The 19,715-nt window shown below is 53.1% G+C and overlaps 8 non-coding genes across 8 annotated transcripts; all 8 read right to left on the bottom strand.

The window, feature by feature from the left end:
- Positions 1-1,541: 1,541 nt before the first annotated feature.
- trnai-aau (transfer RNA isoleucine (anticodon AAU)) lies at positions 1,542-1,615 on the bottom strand. Its single transcript has one exon. It is a non-coding gene; the product is annotated as a tRNA-Ile (tRNA).
- Positions 1,616-3,948: 2,333 nt separating this feature from the next.
- On the bottom strand, positions 3,949-4,022 carry trnai-aau (transfer RNA isoleucine (anticodon AAU)). The gene has a single exon. It is a non-coding gene; the product is annotated as a tRNA-Ile (tRNA).
- Positions 4,023-6,355: 2,333 nt separating this feature from the next.
- trnai-aau (transfer RNA isoleucine (anticodon AAU)) lies at positions 6,356-6,429 on the bottom strand. Its single transcript has one exon. It is a non-coding gene; the product is annotated as a tRNA-Ile (tRNA).
- Positions 6,430-8,716: 2,287 nt separating this feature from the next.
- trnai-aau (transfer RNA isoleucine (anticodon AAU)) lies at positions 8,717-8,790 on the bottom strand. The gene has a single exon. It is a non-coding gene; the product is annotated as a tRNA-Ile (tRNA).
- Positions 8,791-11,099: 2,309 nt separating this feature from the next.
- Positions 11,100-11,173, bottom strand: trnai-aau (transfer RNA isoleucine (anticodon AAU)). The gene has a single exon. It is a non-coding gene; the product is annotated as a tRNA-Ile (tRNA).
- A 2,333-nt stretch (positions 11,174-13,506) lies between these two features.
- trnai-aau (transfer RNA isoleucine (anticodon AAU)) lies at positions 13,507-13,580 on the bottom strand. Its single transcript has one exon. It is a non-coding gene; the product is annotated as a tRNA-Ile (tRNA).
- Positions 13,581-15,913: 2,333 nt separating this feature from the next.
- On the bottom strand, positions 15,914-15,987 carry trnai-aau (transfer RNA isoleucine (anticodon AAU)). Its single transcript has one exon. It is a non-coding gene; the product is annotated as a tRNA-Ile (tRNA).
- Positions 15,988-18,321: 2,334 nt separating this feature from the next.
- On the bottom strand, positions 18,322-18,395 carry trnai-aau (transfer RNA isoleucine (anticodon AAU)). The gene has a single exon. It is a non-coding gene; the product is annotated as a tRNA-Ile (tRNA).
- Positions 18,396-19,715: the final 1,320 nt, after the last annotated feature.

Here is a 19,715-nt window from a genome sequence, read left to right as displayed (position 1 = left end):
CTGAGTGGCTTTCAGCGACGTGCTGCCTGTCAGTTTTTCTCCGGGTTGAAGGTCTTGTTTCGGGCCTGAGGCTAAGTGGCTCCGGACCGGCTGTGGTGTGTTTTTCTCTGGGCCGAGGGGAGGGGTAAGCGGATGTAAGCCCCGCGATTCTCGGCTGGATCTCCGCGGTCTCAGCGCCACCAGAATGCGGATGAAGCCCCCCGATTCTCGGCTCGGCTCGCCACGAGGCTCTGGTCGAGCTGGTCCGGGATTCCACGCACCTCCGGGGACTGGTGGTGGAAGCTGGGGGTCTGGTGGTTATGCTGCTGGGGACTGGTGGTGATTTTGCTGGGGTCTGGTGGTGGAAGCTCCTGGGGTCTGGTGGTGGAAGCTCCTGGGGTCTGGTGGTGGAAGCTCCTGGGGTCTGGTGGTGGAAGCTCTGGTGGTGGAAGCTCCTGGGGTCTGGTGGTGGAAGCTCCTGGGGTCTGGTGCTGGAAGCTCTGGTGGTGGAAGCTCCTGGGGTCTGGTGCTGGAAGCTCCTGGGGTCTGGTGCTGGAAGCTCTGGTGGTGGAAACTCCTGGGGTCTGGTGGTGATTTTGCTGGGGTATGGTGGTGAATGCTCCTGAGGTCTGGTGGTGGAAGCTCCAGGAGTCTGGTGGTGGAAGCTGGGGGTCGAGCTAGTGGGGTCTGGGGGTGGAAGCTGCTGGGGTCTGGTGGTGGAAGCTTCTGGGGTCTGGTGGTGGAAGCTGGGGGTCGAGCTAGTGGGGGATAACTGTCACAGACCTGGCTGAATCCATTTAGACTCTAGACCCCCTGTTTGGACCCTGACCAGACTTTGGGAACAGTGGGTGGTTCAGCAGAGTGGCGCAGCGGAAGCGTGCTGGGCCCATAACCCAGAGGTCGATGGATCGAAACCATCCTCTGCTAGATACAACTTCAGCTATATTATGAGTCTACTCGGGGACTGGTGGTGGAAGCTGGGGGTCTGGTGGTGGAAGCTCCTGTGTTCTGGTAGTGATTTTTCTGGGGTCTGGTGGTGAATGCTCCTGGGGTCTGGTGCTGGAAGCTCCAGGAGTCTGGTGATGGAAGCTCCTGGGTTCTGGTGGTGGAAGCTGGGGGTCGAGCTAGTGCGGTCTCGGGGTGGAAGCTGGGGGTCGAGCTAGTGGGGTCTGGGGGTGGAAGCTGGGGGTCGAGCTAGTGGGGTCTGGGGGTGGAAGCTGGGTGTCTGGTGGTGGAAGCTGCTGGGGTGCTCCTGGGGTCTGGTGGTAGAGACTTTTTTAAAGCTTGATGATTATACTTCATCACTGAGAGTTATGTGTATTCTCATTTTTTAAATGTTTTTTATGAAAAGTACTTTGATTTGTACATGAGATGTGTAATACAAATAAGCTTTCCTCACTTCATAAACTTAAATTCCTTATGTTTGAGTTATCTTTATTTCCTCTTAGCTTTAAGTCAGGTGATTATCAGACTTGACGAATTATTGTCGCACACCAAAGCTAACAATGGAACATACAATCTTTAGAGTCTGAAGTTTTTAAAGATATGCAGAGTAAGCAGTTTGGCCAGTATGGGGATTGAACCCATGACCTTGGCGTTATTAGCACCACGCTCTGACCTTCTGAGCTAACCGGCCTCAATGCTGGCGGCGTGTGTACTGTCACAGACCTTGCTGAGTCCATTTAGACTCTAGACCCCCTGTTTGGACCCTGACCAGACTTTGGGAACAGTGGGTGGTTCAGCAGAGTGGCGCAGCGGAAGCGTGCTGGGCCCATAACCCAGAGGTCGATGGATCGAAACCATCCTCTGCTAGATACAACTTCAGCTATATTATGAGTCTACTGTGAGATACTACCCTTGTCTCATTTAATAACAAACATAAAGTGATGTCATTATTTGTACAACTCCTCATGACTATGTTAAGAAGTGTTTTGTTTAGTTTCCTGCAAAGTAAACATAGTGGGAAGTGTTTCTTTCCACATCTAATAGTGTACAAACTCAGAATTTCACACAGAGCCTATGAGAAGCATATGAGCGTTTACCATATTTAGTTACAACTACAAAACACTTAACTGACGTTTTATTCTTTATTACTGAACTAAATGTTTGTCCAGATGGAAGCAACAGTATTTGTTTCCTTGCACAAGCTGACCAAAGGTCCTAACAAAAGGTCCTGAAACCAGAACATGAGTGAAAAGCAATATACGCCTGAGCATCTGACAGAGTGCTGTCCATGGTACCAGGAGCGTCTGGGTGTTTAGGGTACCAGGGCCCTGGTCGTCCAAGTAAGCGGGCTGGCTCTTTCACTCCGGTGGCCGGTTGGGGGGGGGGCTTAAGAGCGGGTCCCCGGGTTCGGACGGTGAGCCGGGTCTTTGGGTGGCTCCAGGTGAGCCGGGTTTTTTGGGCAGCGGGACGGTGAGCCGCGAGGCTGAGTGGCTTTCAGCGACGTGCTGCCTGTCAGTTTTTCTCCGGGTTGAAGGTCTTGTTTCGGGCCTGAGGCTAAGTGGCTCCGGACCGGCTGTGGTGTGTTTTTCTCTGGGCCGAGGGGAGGGGTAAGCGGATGTAAGCCCCGCGATTCTCGGCTGGATCTCCGCGGTCTCAGCGCCACGAGAATGCGGATGAAGCCCCCCGATTCTCGGCTCGGCTCGCCACGAGGCTCTGGTCGAGCTGGTCCGGGATTCCACGCACCTCCGGGGACTGGTGGTGGAAGCTGGGGGTCTGGTGGTTATGCTGCTGGGGACTGGTGGTGATTTTGCTGGGGTCTGGTGGTGGAAGCTCCTGGGGTCTGGTGGTGGAAGCTCCTGGGGTCTGGTGGTGGAAGCTCCTGGGGTCTGGTGGTGGAAGCTCTGGTGGTGGAAGCTCCTGGGGTCTGGTGGTGGAAGCTCCTGGGGTCTGGTGCTGGAAGCTCTGGTGGTGGAAGCTCCTGGGGTCTGGTGCTGGAAGCTCCTGGGGTCTGGTGCTGGAAGCTCTGGTGGTGGAAACTCCTGGGGTCTGGTGGTGATTTTGCTGGGGTATGGTGGTGAATGCTCCTGAGGTCTGGTGGTGGAAGCTCCAGGAGTCTGGTGGTGGAAGCTGGGGGTCGAGCTAGTGGGGTCTGGGGGTGGAAGCTGCTGGGGTCTGGTGGTGGAAGCTTCTGGGGTCTGGTGGTGGAAGCTGGGGGTCGAGCTAGTGGGGGATAACTGTCACAGACCTGGCTGAATCCATTTAGACTCTAGACCCCCTGTTTGGACCCTGACCAGACTTTGGGAACAGTGGGTGGTTCAGCAGAGTGGCGCAGCGGAAGCGTGCTGGGCCCATAACCCAGAGGTCGATGGATCGAAACCATCCTCTGCTAGATACAACTTCAGCTATATTATGAGTCTACTCGGGGACTGGTGGTGGAAGCTGGGGGTCTGGTGGTGGAAGCTCCTGTGTTCTGGTAGTGATTTTTCTGGGGTCTGGTGGTGAATGCTCCTGGGGTCTGGTGCTGGAAGCTCCAGGAGTCTGGTGATGGAAGCTCCTGGGTTCTGGTGGTGGAAGCTGGGGGTCGAGCTAGTGCGGTCTCGGGGTGGAAGCTGGGGGTCGAGCTAGTGGGGTCTGGGGGTGGAAGCTGGGGGTCGAGCTAGTGGGGTCTGGGGGTGGAAGCTGGGTGTCTGGTGGTGGAAGCTGCTGGGGTGCTCCTGGGGTCTGGTGGTAGAGACTTTTTTAAAGCTTGATGATTATACTTCATCACTGAGAGTTATGTGTATTCTCATTTTTTAAATGTTTTTTATGAAAAGTACTTTGATTTGTACATGAGATGTGTAATACAAATAAGCTTTCCTCACTTCATAAACTTAAATTCCTTATGTTTGAGTTATCTTTATTTCCTCTTAGCTTTAAGTCAGGTGATTATCAGACTTGACGAATTATTGTCGCACACCAAAGCTAACAATGGAACATACAATCTTTAGAGTCTGAAGTTTTTAAAGATATGCAGAGTAAGCAGTTTGGCCAGTATGGGGATTGAACCCATGACCTTGGCGTTATTAGCACCACGCTCTGACCTTCTGAGCTAACCGGCCTCAATGCTGGCGGCGTGTGTACTGTCACAGACCTTGCTGAGTCCATTTAGACTCTAGACCCCCTGTTTGGACCCTGACCAGACTTTGGGAACAGTGGGTGGTTCAGCAGAGTGGCGCAGCGGAAGCGTGCTGGGCCCATAACCCAGAGGTCGATGGATCGAAACCATCCTCTGCTAGATACAACTTCAGCTATATTATGAGTCTACTGTGAGATACTACCCTTGTCTCATTTAATAACAAACATAAAGTGATGTCATTATTTGTACAACTCCTCATGACTATGTTAAGAAGTGTTTTGTTTAGTTTCCTGCAAAGTAAACATAGTGGGAAGTGTTTCTTTCCACATCTAATAGTGTACAAACTCAGAATTTCACACAGAGCCTATGAGAAGCATATGAGCGTTTACCATATTTAGTTACAACTACAAAACACTTAACTGACGTTTTATTCTTTATTACTGAACTAAATGTTTGTCCAGATGGAAGCAACAGTATTTGTTTCCTTGCACAAGCTGACCAAAGGTCCTAACAAAAGGTCCTGAAACCAGAACATGAGTGAAAAGCAATATACGCCTGAGCATCTGACAGAGTGCTGTCCATGGTACCAGGAGCGTCTGGGTGTTTAGGGTACCAGGGCCCTGGTCGTCCAAGTAAGCGGGCTGGCTCTTTCACTCCGGTGGCCGGTTGGGGGGGGGGCTTAAGAGCGGGTCCCCGGGTTCGGACGGTGAGCCGGGTCTTTGGGTGGCTCCAGGTGAGCCGGGTTTTTTGGGCAGCGGGACGGTGAGCCGCGAGGCTGAGTGGCTTTCAGCGACGTGCTGCCTGTCAGTTTTTCTCCGGGTTGAAGGTCTTGTTTCGGGCCTGAGGCTAAGTGGCTCCGGACCGGCTGTGGTGTGTTTTTCTCTGGGCCGAGGGGAGGGGTAAGCGGATGTAAGCCCCGCGATTCTCGGCTGGATTTCCGCGGTCTCAGCGCCACCAGAATGCGGATGAAGCCCCCCGATTCTCGGCTCGGCTCGCCACGAGGCTCTGGTCGAGCTGGTCCGGGATTCCACGCACCTCCGGGGACTGGTGGTGGAAGCTGGGGGTCTGGTGGTTATGCTGCTGGGGACTGGTGGTGATTTTGCTGGGGTCTGGTGGTGGAAGCTCCTGGGGTCTGGTGGTGGAAGCTCCTGGGGTCTGGTGGTGGAAGCTCCTGGGGTCTGGTGGTGGAAGCTCTGGTGGTGGAAGCTCCTGGGGTCTGGTGGTGGAAGCTCCTGGGGTCTGGTGCTGGAAGCTCTGGTGGTGGAAGCTCCTGGGGTCTGGTGCTGGAAGCTCCTGGGGTCTGGTGCTGGAAGCTCTGGTGGTGGAAACTCCTGGGGTCTGGTGGTGATTTTGCTGGGGTATGGTGGTGAATGCTCCTGAGGTCGGGTGGTGGAAGCTCCAGGAGTCTGGTGGTGGAAGCTGGGGGTCGAGCTAGTGGGGTCTGGGGGTGGAAGCTGCTGGGGTCTGGTGGTGGAAGCTTCTGGGGTCTGGTGGTGGAAGCTGGGGGTCGAGCTAGTGGGGGATAACTGTCACAGACCTGGCTGAATCCATTTAGACTCTAGACCCCCTGTTTGGACCCTGACCAGACTTTGGGAACAGTGGGTGGTTCAGCAGAGTGGCGCAGCGGAAGCGTGCTGGGCCCATAACCCAGAGGTCGATGGATCGAAACCATCCTCTGCTAGATACAACTTCAGCTATATTATGAGTCTACTCGGGGACTGGTGGTGGAAGCTGGGGGTCTGGTGGTGGAAGCTCCTGTGTTCTGGTAGTGATTTTTCTGGGGTCTGGTGGTGAATGCTCCTGGGGTCTGGTGCTGGAAGCTCCAGGAGTCTGGTGATGGAAGCTCCTGGGTTCTGGTGGTGGAAGCTGGGGGTCGAGCTAGTGCGGTCTCGGGGTGGAAGCTGGGGGTCGAGCTAGTGGGGTCTGGGGGTGGAAGCTGGGGGTCGAGCTAGTGGGGTCTGGGGGTGGAAGCTGGGTGTCTGGTGGTGGAAGCTGCTGGGGTGCTCCTGGGGTCTGGTGGTAGAGACTTTTTTAAAGCTTGATGATTATACTTCATCACTGAGAGTTATGTGTATTCTCATTTTTTAAATGTTTTTTATGAAAAGTACTTTGATTTGTACATGAGATGTGTAATACAAATAAGCTTTCCTCACTTCATAAACTTAAATTCCTTATGTTTGAGTTATCTTTATTTCCTCTTAGCTTTAAGTCAGGTGATTATCAGACTTGACGAATTATTGTCGCACACCAAAGCTAACAATGGAACATACAATCTTTAGAGTCTGAAGTTTTTAAAGATATGCAGAGTAAGCAGTTTGGCCAGTATGGGGATTGAACCCATGACCTTGGCGTTATTAGCACCACGCTCTGACCTTCTGAGCTAACCGGCCTCAATGCTGGCGGCGTGTGTACTGTCACAGACCTTGCTGAGTCCATTTAGACTCTAGACCCCCTGTTTGGACCCTGACCAGACTTTGGGAACAGTGGGTGGTTCAGCAGAGTGGCGCAGCGGAAGCGTGCTGGGCCCATAACCCAGAGGTCGATGGATCGAAACCATCCTCTGCTAGATACAACTTCAGCTATATTATGAGTCTACTGTGAGATACTACCCTTGTCTCATTTAATAACAAACATAAAGTGATGTCATTATTTGTACAACTCCTCATGACTATGTTAAGAAGTGTTTTGTTTAGTTTCCTGCAAAGTAAACATAGTGGGAAGTGTTTCTTTCCACATCTAATAGTGTACAAACTCAGAATTTCACACAGAGCCTATGAGAAGCATATGAGCGTTTACCATATTTAGTTACAACTACAAAACACTTAACTGACGTTTTATTCTTTATTACTGAACTAAATGTTTGTCCAGATGGAAGCAACAGTATTTGTTTCCTTGCACAAGCTGACCAAAGGTCCTAACAAAAGGTCCTGAAACCAGAACATGAGTGAAAAGCAATATACGCCTGAGCATCTGACAGAGTGCTGTCCATGGTACCAGGAGCGTCTGGGTGTTTAGGGTACCAGGGCCCTGGTCGTCCAAGTAAGCGGGCTGGCTCTTTCACTCCGGTGGCCGGTTGGGGGGGGGGCTTAAGAGCGGGTCCCCGGGTTCGGACGGTGAGCCGGGTCTTTGGGTGGCTCCAGGTGAGCCGGGTTTTTTGGGCAGCGGGACGGTGAGCCGCGAGGCTGAGTGGCTTTCAGCGACGTGCTGCCTGTCAGTTTTTCTCCGGGTTGAAGGTCTTGTTTCGGGCCTGAGGCTAAGTGGCTCCGGACCGGCTGTGGTGTGTTTTTCTCTGGGCCGAGGGGAGGGGTAAGCGGATGTAAGCCCCGCGATTCTCGGCTGGATCTCCGCGGTCTCAGCGCCACCAGAATGCGGATGAAGCCCCCCGATTCTCGGCTCGGCTCGCCACGAGGCTCTGGTCGAGCTGGTCCGGGATTCCACGCACCTCCGGGGACTGGTGGTGGAAGCTGGGGGTCTGGTGGTTATGCTGCTGGGGACTGGTGGTGATTTTGCTGGGGTCTGGTGGTGGAAGCTCCTGGGGTCTGGTGGTGGAAGCTCCTGGGGTCTGGTGGTGGAAGCTCCTGGGGTCTGGTGGTGGAAGCTCTGGTGGTGGAAGCTCCTGGGGTCTGGTGGTGGAAGCTCCTGGGGTCTGGTGCTGGAAGCTCTGGTGGTGGAAGCTCCTGGGGTCTGGTGCTGGAAGCTCCTGGGGTCTGGTGCTGGAAGCTCTGGTGGTGGAAACTCCTGGGGTCTGGTGGTGATTTTGCTGGGGTATGGTGGTGAATGCTCCTGAGGTCGGGTGGTGGAAGCTCCAGGAGTCTGGTGGTGGAAGCTGGGGGTCGAGCTAGTGGGGTCTGGGGGTGGAAGCTGCTGGGGTCTGGTGGTGGAAGCTTCTGGGGTCTGGTGGTGGAAGCTGGGGGTCGAGCTAGTGGGGGATAACTGTCACAGACCTGGCTGAATCCATTTAGACTCTAGACCCCCTGTTTGGACCCTGACCAGACTTTGGGAACAGTGGGTGGTTCAGCAGAGTGGCGCAGCGGAAGCGTGCTGGGCCCATAACCCAGAGGTCGATGGATCGAAACCATCCTCTGCTAGATACAACTTCAGCTATATTATGAGTCTACTCGGGGACTGGTGGTGGAAGCTGGGGGTCTGGTGGTGGAAGCTCCTGTGTTCTGGTAGTGATTTTTCTGGGGTCTGGTGATGGAAGCTCCTGGGTTCTGGTGGTGGAAGCTGGGGGTCGAGCTAGTGCGGTCTCGGGGTGGAAGCTGGGGGTCGAGCTAGTGGGGTCTGGGGGTGGAAGCTGGGGGTCGAGCTAGTGGGGTCTGGGGGTGGAAGCTGGGTGTCTGGTGGTGGAAGCTGCTGGGGTGCTCCTGGGGTCTGGTGGTAGAGACTTTTTTAAAGCTTGATGATTATACTTCATCACTGAGAGTTATGTGTATTCTCATTTTTTAAATGTTTTTTATGAAAAGTACTTTGATTTGTACATGAGATGTGTAATACAAATAAGCTTTCCTCACTTCATAAACTTAAATTCCTTATGTTTGAGTTATCTTTATTTCCTCTTAGCTTTAAGTCAGGTGATTATCAGACTTGACGAATTATTGTCGCACACCAAAGCTAACAATGGAACATACAATCTTTAGAGTCTGAAGTTTTTAAAGATATGCAGAGTAAGCAGTTTGGCCAGTATGGGGATTGAACCCATGACCTTGGCGTTATTAGCACCACGCTCTGACCTTCTGAGCTAACCGGCCTCAATGCTGGCGGCGTGTGTACTGTCACAGACCTTGCTGAGTCCATTTAGACTCTAGACCCCCTGTTTGGACCCTGACCAGACTTTGGGAACAGTGGGTGGTTCAGCAGAGTGGCGCAGCGGAAGCGTGCTGGGCCCATAACCCAGAGGTCGATGGATCGAAACCATCCTCTGCTAGATACAACTTCAGCTATATTATGAGTCTACTGTGAGATACTACCCTTGTCTCATTTAATAACAAACATAAAGTGATGTCATTATTTGTACAACTCCTCATGACTATGTTAAGAAGTGTTTTGTTTAGTTTCCTGCAAAGTAAACATAGTGGGAAGTGTTTCTTTCCACATCTAATAGTGTACAAACTCAGAATTTCACACAGAGCCTATGAGAAGCATATGAGCGTTTACCATATTTAGTTACAACTACAAAACACTTAACTGACGTTTTATTCTTTATTACTGAACTAAATGTTTGTCCAGATGGAAGCAACAGTATTTGTTTCCTTGCACAAGCTGACCAAAGGTCCTAACAAAAGGTCCTGAAACCAGAACATGAGTGAAAAGCAATATACGCCTGAGCATCTGACAGAGTGCTGTCCATGGTACCAGGAGCGTCTGGGTGTTTAGGGTACCAGGGCCCTGGTCGTCCAAGTAAGCGGGCTGGCTCTTTCACTCCGGTGGCCGGTTGGGGGGGGGGCTTAAGAGCGGGTCCCCGGGTTCGGACGGTGAGCCGGGTCTTTGGGTGGCTCCAGGTGAGCCGGGTTTTTTGGGCAGCGGGACGGTGAGCCGCGAGGCTGAGTGGCTTTCAGCGACGTGCTGCCTGTCAGTTTTTCTCCGGGTTGAAGGTCTTGTTTCGGGCCTGAGGCTAAGTGGCTCCGGACCGGCTGTGGTGTGTTTTTCTCTGGGCCGAGGGGAGGGGTAAGCGGATGTAAGCCCCGCGATTCTCGGCTGGATCTCCGCGGTCTCAGCGCCACCAGAATGCGGATGAAGCCCCCCGATTCTCGGCTCGGCTCGCCACGAGGCTCTGGTCGAGCTGGTCCGGGATTCCACGCACCTCCGGGGACTGGTGGTGGAAGCTGGGGGTCTGGTGGTTATGCTGCTGGGGACTGGTGGTGATTTTGCTGGGGTCTGGTGGTGGAAGCTCCTGGGGTCTGGTGGTGGAAGCTCCTGGGGTCTGGTGGTGGAAGCTCCTGGGGTCTGGTGGTGGAAGCTCTGGTGGTGGAAGCTCCTGGGGTCTGGTGGTGGAAGCTCCTGGGGTCTGGTGCTGGAAGCTCTGGTGGTGGAAGCTCCTGGGGTCTGGTGCTGGAAGCTCCTGGGGTCTGGTGCTGGAAGCTCTGGTGGTGGAAACTCCTGGGGTCTGGTGGTGATTTTGCTGGGGTATGGTGGTGAATGCTCCTGAGGTCGGGTGGTGGAAGCTCCAGGAGTCTGGTGGTGGAAGCTGGGGGTCGAGCTAGTGGGGTCTGGGGGTGGAAGCTGCTGGGGTCTGGTGGTGGAAGCTTCTGGGGTCTGGTGGTGGAAGCTGGGGGTCGAGCTAGTGGGGGATAACTGTCACAGACCTGGCTGAATCCATTTAGACTCTAGACCCCTGTTTGGACCCTGACCAGACTTTGGGAACAGTGGGTGGTTCAGCAGAGTGGCGCAGCGGAAGCGTGCTGGGCCCATAACCCAGAGGTCGATGGATCGAAACCATCCTCTGCTAGATACAACTTCAGCTATATTATGAGTCTACTCGGGGACTGGTGGTGGAAGCTGGGGGTCTGGTGGTGGAAGCTCCTGTGTTCTGGTAGTGATTTTTCTGGGGTCTGGTGGTGAATGCTCCTGGGGTCTGGTGATGGAAGCTCCTGGGTTCTGGTGGTGGAAGCTGGGGGTCGAGCTAGTGCGGTCTCGGGGTGGAAGCTGGGGGTCGAGCTAGTGGGGTCTGGGGGTGGAAGCTGGGGGTCGAGCTAGTGGGGTCTGGGGGTGGAAGCTGGGTGTCTGGTGGTGGAAGCTGCTGGGGTGCTCCTGGGGTCTGGTGGTAGAGACTTTTTTAAAGCTTGATGATTATACTTCATCACTGAGAGTTATGTGTATTCTCATTTTTTAAATGTTTTTTATGAAAAGTACTTTGATTTGTACATGAGATGTGTAATACAAATAAGCTTTCCTCACTTCATAAACTTAAATTCCTTATGTTTGAGTTATCTTTATTTCCTCTTAGCTTTAAGTCAGGTGATTATCAGACTTGACGAATTATTGTCGCACACCAAAGCTAACAATGGAACATACAATCTTTAGAGTCTGAAGTTTTTAAAGATATGCAGAGTAAGCAGTTTGGCCAGTATGGGGATTGAACCCATGACCTTGGCGTTATTAGCACCACGCTCTGACCTTCTGAGCTAACCGGCCTCAATGCTGGCGGCGTGTGTACTGTCACAGACCTTGCTGAGTCCATTTAGACTCTAGACCCCCTGTTTGGACCCTGACCAGACTTTGGGAACAGTGGGTGGTTCAGCAGAGTGGCGCAGCGGAAGCGTGCTGGGCCCATAACCCAGAGGTCGATGGATCGAAACCATCCTCTGCTAGATACAACTTCAGCTATATTATGAGTCTACTGTGAGATACTACCCTTGTCTCATTTAATAACAAACATAAAGTGATGTCATTATTTGTACAACTCCTCATGACTATGTTAAGAAGTGTTTTGTTTAGTTTCCTGCAAACTAAACATAGTGGGAAGTGTTTCTTTCCACATCTAATAGTGTACAAACTCAGAATTTCACACAGAGCCTATGAGAAGCATATGAGCGTTTACCATATTTAGTTACAACTACAAAACACTTAACTGACGTTTTATTCTTTATTACTGAACTAAATGTTTGTCCAGATGGAAGCAACAGTATTTGTTTCCTTGCACAAGCTGACCAAAGGTCCTAACAAAAGGTCCTGAAACCAGAACATGAGTGAAAAGCAATATACGCCTGAGCATCTGACAGAGTGCTGTCCATGGTACCAGGAGCGTCTGGGTGTTTAGGGTACCAGGGCCCTGGTCGTCCAAGTAAGCGGGCTGGCTCTTTCACTCCGGTGGCCGGTTGGGGGGGGGGCTTAAGAGCGGGTCCCCGGGTTCGGACGGTGAGCCGGGTCTTTGGGTGGCTCCAGGTGAGCCGGGTTTTTTGGGCAGCGGGACGGTGAGCCGCGAGGCTGAGTGGCTTTCAGCGACGTGCTGCCTGTCAGTTTTTCTCCGGGTTGAAGGTCTTGTTTCGGGCCTGAGGCTAAGTGGCTCCGGACCGGCTGTGGTGTGTTTTTCTCTGGGCCGAGGGGAGGGGTAAGCGGATGTAAGCCCCGCGATTCTCGGCTGGATCTCCGCGGTCTCAGCGCCACGAGAATGCGGATGAAGCCCCCCGATTCTCGGCTCGGCTCGCCACGAGGCTCTGGTCGAGCTGGTCCGGGATTCCACGCACCTCCGGGGACTGGTGGTGGAAGCTGGGGGTCTGGTGGTTATGCTGCTGGGGACTGGTGGTGATTTTGCTGGGGTCTGGTGGTGGAAGCTCCTGGGGTCTGGTGGTGGAAGCTCCTGGGGTCTGGTGGTGGAAGCTCCTGGGGTCTGGTGGTGGAAGCTCTGGTGGTGGAAGCTCCTGGGGTCTGGTGGTGGAAGCTCCTGGGGTCTGGTGCTGGAAGCTCTGGTGGTGGAAGCTCCTGGGGTCTGGTGCTGGAAGCTCCTGGGGTCTGGTGCTGGAAGCTCTGGTGGTGGAAACTCCTGGGGTCTGGTGGTGATTTTGCTGGGGTATGGTGGTGAATGCTCCTGAGGTCTGGTGGTGGAAGCTCCAGGAGTCTGGTGGTGGAAGCTGGGGGTCGAGCTAGTGGGGTCTGGGGGTGGAAGCTGCTGGGGTCTGGTGGTGGAAGCTTCTGGGGTCTGGTGGTGGAAGCTGGGGGTCGAGCTAGTGGGGGATAACTGTCACAGACCTGGCTGAATCCATTTAGACTCTAGACCCCCTGTTTGGACCCTGACCAGACTTTGGGAACAGTGGGTGGTTCAGCAGAGTGGCGCAGCGGAAGCGTGCTGGGCCCATAACCCAGAGGTCGATGGATCGAAACCATCCTCTGCTAGATACAACTTCAGCTATATTATGAGTCTACTCGGGGACTGGTGGTGGAAGCTGGGGGTCTGGTGGTGGAAGCTCCTGTGTTCTGGTAGTGATTTTTCTGGGGTCTGGTGGTGAATGCTCCTGGGGTCTGGTGCTGGAAGCTCCAGGAGTCTGGTGATGGAAGCTCCTGGGTTCTGGTGGTGGAAGCTGGGGGTCGAGCTAGTGCGGTCTCGGGGTGGAAGCTGGGGGTCGAGCTAGTGGGGTCTGGGGGTGGAAGCTGGGGGTCGAGCTAGTGGGGTCTGGGGGTGGAAGCTGGGTGTCTGGTGGTGGAAGCTGCTGGGGTGCTCCTGGGGTCTGGTGGTAGAGACTTTTTTAAAGCTTGATGATTATACTTCATCACTGAGAGTTATGTGTATTCTCATTTTTTAAATGTTTTTTATGAAAAGTACTTTGATTTGTACATGAGATGTGTAATACAAATAAGCTTTCCTCACTTCATAAACTTAAATTCCTTATGTTTGAGTTATCTTTATTTCCTCTTAGCTTTAAGTCAGGTGATTATCAGACTTGACGAATTATTGTCGCACACCAAAGCTAACAATGGAACATACAATCTTTAGAGTCTGAAGTTTTTAAAGATATGCAGAGTAAGCAGTTTGGCCAGTATGGGGATTGAACCCATGACCTTGGCGTTATTAGCACCACGCTCTGACCTTCTGAGCTAACCGGCCTCAATGCTGGCGGCGTGTGTACTGTCACAGACCTTGCTGAGTCCATTTAGACTCTAGACCCCCTGTTTGGACCCTGACCAGACTTTGGGAACAGTGGGTGGTTCAGCAGAGTGGCGCAGCGGAAGCGTGCTGGGCCCATAACCCAGAGGTCGATGGATCGAAACCATCCTCTGCTAGATACAACTTCAGCTATATTATGAGTCTACTGTGAGATACTACCCTTGTCTCATTTAATAACAAACATAAAGTGATGTCATTATTTGTACAACTCCTCATGACTATGTTAAGAAGTGTTTTGTTTAGTTTCCTGCAAAGTAAACATAGTGGGAAGTGTTTCTTTCCACATCTAATAGTGTACAAACTCAGAATTTCACACAGAGCCTATGAGAAGCATATGAGCGTTTACCATATTTAGTTACAACTACAAAACACTTAACTGACGTTTTATTCTTTATTACTGAACTAAATGTTTGTCCAGATGGAAGCAACAGTATTTGTTTCCTTGCACAAGCTGACCAAAGGTCCTAACAAAAGGTCCTGAAACCAGAACATGAGTGAAAAGCAATATACGCCTGAGCATCTGACAGAGTGCTGTCCATGGTACCAGGAGCGTCTGGGTGTTTAGGGTACCAGGGCCCTGGTCGTCCAAGTAAGCGGGCTGGCTCTTTCACTCCGGTGGCCGGTTGGGGGGGGGGCTTAAGAGCGGGTCCCCGGGTTCGGACGGTGAGCCGGGTCTTTGGGTGGCTCCAGGTGAGCCGGGTTTTTTGGGCAGCGGGACGGTGAGCCGCGAGGCTGAGTGGCTTTCAGCGACGTGCTGCCTGTCAGTTTTTCTCCGGGTTGAAGGTCTTGTTTCGGGCCTGAGGCTAAGTGGCTCCGGACCGGCTGTGGTGTGTTTTTCTCTGGGCCGAGGGGAGGGGTAAGCGGATGTAAGCCCCGCGATTCTCGGCTGGATCTCCGCGGTCTCAGCGCCACCAGAATGCGGATGAAGCCCCCCGATTCTCGGCTCGGCTCGCCACGAGGCTCTGGTCGAGCTGGTCCGGGATTCCACGCACCTCCGGGGACTGGTGGTGGAAGCTGGGGGTCTGGTGGTTATGCTGCTGGGGACTGGTGGTGATTTTGCTGGGGTCTGGTGGTGGAAGCTCCTGGGGTCTGGTGGTGGAAGCTCCTGGGGTCTGGTGGTGGAAGCTCCTGGGGTCTGGTGGTGGAAGCTCTGGTGGTGGAAGCTCCTGGGGTCTGGTGGTGGAAGCTCCTGGGGTCTGGTGCTGGAAGCTCTGGTGGTGGAAGCTCCTGGGGTCTGGTGCTGGAAGCTCCTGGGGTCTGGTGCTGGAAGCTCTGGTGGTGGAAACTCCTGGGGTCTGGTGGTGATTTTGCTGGGGTATGGTGGTGAATGCTCCTGAGGTCGGGTGGTGGAAGCTCCAGGAGTCTGGTGGTGGAAGCTGGGGGTCGAGCTAGTGGGGTCTGGGGGTGGAAGCTGCTGGGGTCTGGTGGTGGAAGCTTCTGGGGTCTGGTGGTGGAAGCTGGGGGTCGAGCTAGTGGGGGATAACTGTCACAGACCTGGCTGAATCCATTTAGACTCTAGACCCCCTGTTTGGACCCTGACCAGACTTTGGGAACAGTGGGTGGTTCAGCAGAGTGGCGCAGCGGAAGCGTGCTGGGCCCATAACCCAGAGGTCGATGGATCGAAACCATCCTCTGCTAGATACAACTTCAGCTATATTATGAGTCTACTCGGGGACTGGTGGTGGAAGCTGGGGGTCTGGTGGTGGAAGCTCCTGTGTTCTGGTAGTGATTTTTCTGGGGTCTGGTGGTGAATGCTCCTGGGGTCTGGTGCTGGAAGCTCCAGGAGTCTGGTGATGGAAGCTCCTGGGTTCTGGTGGTGGAAGCTGGGGGTCGAGCTAGTGCGGTCTCGGGGTGGAAGCTGGGGGTCGAGCTAGTGGGGTCTGGGGGTGGAAGCTGGGGGTCGAGCTAGTGGGGTCTGGGGGTGGAAGCTGGGTGTCTGGTGGTGGAAGCTGCTGGGGTGCTCCTGGGGTCTGGTGGTAGAGACTTTTTTAAAGCTTGATGATTATACTTCATCACTGAGAGTTATGTGTATTCTCATTTTTTAAATGTTTTTTATGAAAAGTACTTTGATTTGTACATGAGATGTGTAATACAAATAAGCTTTCCTCACTTCATAAACTTAAATTCCTTATGTTTGAGTTATCTTTATTTCCTCTTAGCTTTAAGTCAGGTGATTATCAGACTTGACGAATTATTGTCGCACACCAAAGCTAACAATGGAACATACAATCTTTAGAGTCTGAAGTTTTTAAAGATATGCAGAGTAAGCAGTTTGGCCAGTATGGGGATTGAACCCATGACCTTGGCGTTATTAGCACCACGCTCTGACCTTCTGAGCTAACCGGCCTCAATGCTGGCGGCGTGTGTACTGTCACAGACCTTGCTGAGTCCATTTAGACTCTAGACCCCCTGTTTGGACCCTGACCAGACTTTGGGAACAGTGGGTGGTTCAGCAGAGTGGCGCAGCGGAAGCGTGCTGGGCCCATAACCCAGAGGTCGATGGATCGAAACCATCCTCTGCTAGATACAACTTCAGCTATATTATGAGTCTACTGTGAGATACTACCCTTGTCTCATTTAATAACAAACATAAAGTGATGTCATTATTTGTACAACTCCTCATGACTATGTTAAGAAGTGTTTTGTTTAGTTTCCTGCAAAGTAAACATAGTGGGAAGTGTTTCTTTCCACATCTAATAGTGTACAAACTCAGAATTTCACACAGAGCCTATGAGAAGCATATGAGCGTTTACCATATTTAGTTACAACTACAAAACACTTAACTGACGTTTTATTCTTTATTACTGAACTAAATGTTTGTCCAGATGGAAGCAACAGTATTTGTTTCCTTGCACAAGCTGACCAAAGGTCCTAACAAAAGGTCCTGAAACCAGAACATGAGTGAAAAGCAATATACGCCTGAGCATCTGACAGAGTGCTGTCCATGGTACCAGGAGCGTCTGGGTGTTTAGGGTACCAGGGCCCTGGTCGTCCAAGTAAGCGGGCTGGCTCTTTCACTCCGGTGGCCGGTTGGGGGGGGGGCTTAAGAGCGGGTCCCCGGGTTCGGACGGTGAGCCGGGTCTTTGGGTGGCTCCAGGTGAGCCGGGTTTTTTGGGCAGCGGGACGGTGAGCCGCGAGGCTGAGTGGCTTTCAGCGACGTGCTGCCTGTCAGTTTTTCTCCGGGTTGAAGGTCTTGTTTCGGGCCTGAGGCTAAGTGGCTCCGGACCGGCTGTGGTGTGTTTTTCTCTGGGCCGAGGGGAGGGGTAAGCGGATGTAAGCCCCGCGATTCTCGGCTGGATTTCCGCGGTCTCAGCGCCACCAGAATGCGGATGAAGCCCCCCGATTCTCGGCTCGGCTCGCCACGAGGCTCTGGTCGAGCTGGTCCGGGATTCCACGCACCTCCGGGGACTGGTGGTGGAAGCTGGGGGTCTGGTGGTTATGCTGCTGGGGACTGGTGGTGATTTTGCTGGGGTCTGGTGGTGGAAGCTCCTGGGGTCTGGTGGTGGAAGCTCCTGGGGTCTGGTGGTGGAAGCTCCTGGGGTCTGGTGGTGGAAGCTCTGGTGGTGGAAGCTCCTGGGGTCTGGTGGTGGAAGCTCCTGGGGTCTGGTGCTGGAAGCTCTGGTGGTGGAAGCTCCTGGGGTCTGGTGCTGGAAGCTCCTGGGGTCTGGTGCTGGAAGCTCTGGTGGTGGAAACTCCTGGGGTCTGGTGGTGATTTTGCTGGGGTATGGTGGTGAATGCTCCTGAGGTCGGGTGGTGGAAGCTCCAGGAGTCTGGTGGTGGAAGCTGGGGGTCGAGCTAGTGGGGTCTGGGGGTGGAAGCTGCTGGGGTCTGGTGGTGGAAGCTTCTGGGGTCTGGTGGTGGAAGCTGGGGGTCGAGCTAGTGGGGGATAACTGTCACAGACCTGGCTGAATCCATTTAGACTCTAGACCCCCTGTTTGGACCCTGACCAGACTTTGGGAACAGTGGGTGGTTCAGCAGAGTGGCGCAGCGGAAGCGTGCTGGGCCCATAACCCAGAGGTCGATGGATCGAAACCATCCTCTGCTAGATACAACTTCAGCTATATTATGAGTCTACTCGGGGACTGGTGGTGGAAGCTGGGGGTCTGGTGGTGGAAGCTCCTGTGTTCTGGTAGTGATTTTTCTGGGGTCTGGTGGTGAATGCTCCTGGGGTCTGGTGCTGGAAGCTCCAGGAGTCTGGTGATGGAAGCTCCTGGGTTCTGGTGGTGGAAGCTGGGGGTCGAGCTAGTGCGGTCTCGGGGTGGAAGCTGGGGGTCGAGCTAGTGGGGTCTGGGGGTGGAAGCTGGGGGTCGAGCTAGTGGGGTCTGGGGGTGGAAGCTGGGTGTCTGGTGGTGGAAGCTGCTGGGGTGCTCCTGGGGTCTGGTGGTAGAGACTTTTTTAAAGCTTGATGATTATACTTCATCACTGAGAGTTATGTGTATTCTCATTTTTTAAATGTTTTTTTATGAAAAGTACTTTGATTTGTACATGAGATGTGTAATACAAATAAGCTTTCCTCACTTCATAAACTTAAATTCCTTATGTTTGAGTTATCTTTATTTCCTCTTAGCTTTAAGTCAGGTGATTATCAGACTTGACGAATTATTGTCGCACACCAAAGCTAACAATGGAACATACAATCTTTAGAGTCTGAAGTTTTTAAAGATATGCAGAGTAAGCAGTTTGGCCAGTATGGGGATTGAACCCATGACCTTGGCGTTATTAGCACCACGCTCTGACCTTCTGAGCTAACCGGCCTCAATGCTGGCGGCGTGTGTACTGTCACAGACCTTGCTGAGTCCATTTAGACTCTAGACCCCCTGTTTGGACCCTGACCAGACTTTGGGAACAGTGGGTGGTTCAGCAGAGTGGCGCAGCGGAAGCGTGCTGGGCCCATAACCCAGAGGTCGATGGATCGAAACCATCCTCTGCTAGATACAACTTCAGCTATATTATGAGTCTACTGTGAGATACTACCCTTGTCTCATTTAATAACAAACATAAAGTGATGTCATTATTTGTACAACTCCTCATGACTATGTTAAGAAGTGTTTTGTTTAGTTTCCTGCAAAGTAAACATAGTGGGAAGTGTTTCTTTCCACATCTAATAGTGTACAAACTCAGAATTTCACACAGAGCCTATGAGAAGCATATGAGCGTTTACCATATTTAGTTACAACTACAAAACACTTAACTGACGTTTTATTCTTTATTACTGAACTAAATGTTTGTCCAGATGGAAGCAACAGTATTTGTTTCCTTGCACAAGCTGACCAAAGGTCCTAACAAAAGGTCCTGAAACCAGAACATGAGTGAAAAGCAATATACGCCTGAGCATCTGACAGAGTGCTGTCCATGGTACCAGGAGCGTCTGGGTGTTTAGGGTACCAGGGCCCTGGTCGTCCAAGTAAGCGGGCTGGCTCTTTCACTCCGGTGGCCGGTTGGGGGGGGGGCTTAAGAGCGGGTCCCCGGGTTCGGACGGTGAGCCGGGTCTTTGGGTGGCTCCAGGTGAGCCGGGTTTTTTGGGCAGCGGGACGGTGAGCCGCGAGGCTGAGTGGCTTTCAGCGACGTGCTGCCTGTCAGTTTTTCTCCGGGTTGAAGGTCTTGTTTCGGGCCTGAGGCTAAGTGGCTCCGGACCGGCTGTGGTGTGTTTTTCTCTGGGCCGAGGGGAGGGGTAAGCGGATGTAAGCCCCGCGATTCTCGGCTGGATCTCCGCGGTCTCAGCGCCACGAGAATGCGGATGAAGCCCCCCGATTCTCGGCTCGGCTCGCCACGAGGCTCTGGTCGAGCTGGTCCGGGATTCCACGCACCTCCGGGGACTGGTGGTGGAAGCTGGGGGTCTGGTGGTTATGCTGCTGGGGACTGGTGGTGATTTTGCTGGGGTCTGGTGGTGGAAGCTCCTGGGGTCTGGTGGTGGAAGCTCCTGGGGTCTGGTGGTGGAAGCTCCTGGGGTCTGGTGGTGGAAGCTCTGGTGGTGGAAGCTCCTGGGGTCTGGTGGTGGAAGCTCCTGGGGTCTGGTGCTGGAAGCTCTGGTGGTGGAAGCTCCTGGGGTCTGGTGCTGGAAGCTCCTGGGGTCTG

Source organism: Cololabis saira, unplaced genomic scaffold, assembly GCF_033807715.1.
Source record: "Cololabis saira isolate AMF1-May2022 unplaced genomic scaffold, fColSai1.1 scf036, whole genome shotgun sequence".
NCBI classification, from domain to species: Eukaryota; Metazoa; Chordata; class Actinopteri; order Beloniformes; family Belonidae; genus Cololabis; species Cololabis saira.
This window is presented reverse-complemented; position numbering and strand designations above follow the sequence as displayed.